Here is a 3,044-nt window from a genome sequence, read left to right on the forward strand (position 1 = left end):
AATTATGTAGTACAGGAATTGTGTTAAGCAGTTTACCAATATTATTTATTCCTCATAATAATCCCATGGATAGTAATTTTAATAGCCCCATTTTATAGATTATGAAATGGAAGCTGGGGCTTCCCTGTTGCGCAGTGGTTGAGAACCGCCTGCCAATGCAGGGGACACAGGTTCGATCCCTGGTCCAGGAAGATCCCACATGCTGCAGAGCAACAAAGCCCATGCTCCACAACTACTGAGCCTGTGCTCTAGAGCTCATGAGCCACAACTACTGAGCCTGCGTGCCGCAACTACTGAAGCCCGCGCGCCTAGAGCCCGTGCTCCTCAATGAGAAGCCACCGCAATGAGAAGCCCGTGCACTGCAACGAAGAGTAGCCCCAGCTCACTGCAACTAGAGAAAGCCCGTGCGTAGCAGCGAAGACCCAACACAGCCAAAAATAAATAAATAAAATAAATAAATTTATAAAAAAAAGAAATGGAAGCTTATAGGTTAAAAAAGTCACCCAGGACCACAGAGATAGAAAATGGCACAGTGTTATATGTCAATTATATCTCAACAAAGATGGGGGAAAAAAAGGCACAGTAGGAATTCGAACACAGAAAATCAGAATCCAAAGTTCCTGTTCTTAACCACAGTGAGATCCTGCCTCCCAGTGGGCTGTATGTCCTGTGAGGTGAGACACTGTCTATCTTGTTTACAACTACTTGTTTATATACTTACCACTGTGTCTGGCATATAGTGGATATTCAATAAATATTGTTGAATTAATGAACTGTGAACTCATCCCTTGCTGCTATGTAGGCTGCAGAAAGGAGTAGGAGGGATATGGGCTTGGAAGCCAGAGAGACCCATGTTTGCATAGAGATCTGTTCTTACTAGTGCTGTGCCTCAATTCCCTCATCTATAAAATGGGGATAATATAAAGACTGTGCAGGATTCATGTGAGGTTTAAATGACAATGTATATTAATCAGCCAGCTCATGTGCCAATGTATAGCAAACTGAACAAATGACATCTATTTTTTATATGTACGTGTGCATATAACACAACTGCATTATGTATGTGGCCTCAGTGGGGTTTTTTTTAAAAAAATATTTATTTATTTTATTTATTTATCTTTGGCTGTGTTGGGTCTTCAATGCTGCGCACAAGCTTTCTCTAGTTGCGGCAAGCGGGGGATGCTCTTCGTTGCGGTGTGCTGGCTTCTCAATGCGGTGGCTTCTCTTGTTGCTGAGCACGGGCTCTAGGCGCGCAGGCTTCAGTATTTGTGGTGCACGGGCTCAGTAGTTGTGGCTCGCAGGCTCTAGAGCACGGGCTCAGTAGTTTTGGTGCACGGGCTTAGTTGCTCTGCGGCATGTGGGATCTTCCCGGAGCAGGGCTTGAATCCGTGTCCCCTGCATTGGCAGGCTGGTAGGCGGGTTCTTAACCACTGCGCCACCAGGGAAGTCCCCTCAGTGGGTTTTCAGTGATACAGAGCCATTCCCGTCTTGTTGGATACTTGGCTTGGCCTCTAGTTATTTGCAAACAGAAGTTTGCTGTGGACAATTTGTATACGTACCTATTTTCTTGTGAGTTTTTTTTTTCCCCTTGATGGTATCTTATGTGGAGGATTCTACCTGAAGATGCAGGGAATCTACAGACTGATGTGGCCCTATTTATTGCCTAACACATTCCAGGTAGGAGTGGAAGATGGAGACAAGAGGCAGAGATGAGGGCTGCTTGAGATGTGCAAAGTGATGGGATTTTTCTGGTAATGATCACACCTCACTTGTGTGTTTGGCAGCTGTCTAGCAGAGTGGGTCAGTGCCCAGGCACCAGTGTCAAACAAGCCTAGGTTTGAATCCCAGCTCTGCCCTACTTACAGATGTGTGACCCGGGCCAATTAGATCTTCTAAATCGAAATTTTCCCTTCTGTATAATGGGAGTGTTCGTAACGGTAGCTACTCCACGAAGCTACTGTAAAGTTGAGAAAACACATGAAAATGCTTAGATCTAAGCCTGGCCAATAGTAAGCATTCAATAAAAGTGATTATATTGATTGCATAAGATTCACAGTGTACAGTATATTTCCCCATTGATTTAATCCTGACACAGTCCCTGTGAGGTAGGGGTTATTAGGACCCCCATCTCACAGATGAGGAAATTGAGGCCTAGAGAACTGAAGTGCCGGGACCAGGGTCGATGTGGAGCTCACACCATGTCTGAGCAGGGTTCGTAAACCAGGTCTCCAGAGGCCCAGACCCAGAGCTCCACCCTCCAGCCTTCTTCCCTCACACCAGGAGTTGTGGGTTCTTCTCTGGCCAGTGTGGGACTTCAGGCTTTTCCGTATTCGACTGTGAACAGAACAGGGGCTTAATCTCTTAAACTCCCTTCCAGTTTCGAAGTGGGGACAGTGTTCACCCCTTCCCCAAGCCCTAAACAGCCAGCAACGCGTTCATCCCAGGGGGCGGAGCCTGTCAGCGTTAGACACCAGGCCCCACACTAAGCCACGCCCACAGACCAAAGCTCCAGCCCCACCGTGGGAAACCAGCTCCCTCAAATCTCCTCCGCTAGCAACCTGCCTGCGAAGTCCCTCTCAGCTCGTGTCTACCTCTTAAACTCAAGCCCTGTCCCTGGAGTCCAGCGCTCCGCCATGTGCAGCCCACCCCAACGCCCAAAGCCTCGCACCAGGATCCACGGTTCTGTCTCTTTTTCTTGTGCTCCCACGTGGGCGAGCTGCGGCGCCGGCCCTCGACGGCCATGGCGGGTGCAGTCTCCTCCACAGGGTCTTAGGGTCCAGCCCCTGACACGAAGCTCCGCCCCCTAATGGCCCCGTCCACCCCACTTCACCCGCTCATTGCCTTAACTCGTGGCCCCGCCCGGACAGCCTTCTGACCCCACCCCCATGTAGACCCACAGCGTATCCTTCGGCTCCTGGACCCCGCCCCAGCCCCTCTCTAGCTTGCCTGTGGCCACGCCACTAACCGTTAGCCACACCCATAGATAGCCCCGCCCCTCGAGGCTCCACCCCCAGAGGCCAGTGGTAGGGTGGCGGCTGGCCCAG

This window comes from Balaenoptera musculus, chromosome 15, assembly GCF_009873245.2.
Source record: "Balaenoptera musculus isolate JJ_BM4_2016_0621 chromosome 15, mBalMus1.pri.v3, whole genome shotgun sequence".
In the NCBI taxonomy this organism is placed as follows: domain Eukaryota; kingdom Metazoa; phylum Chordata; class Mammalia; order Artiodactyla; family Balaenopteridae; genus Balaenoptera; species Balaenoptera musculus.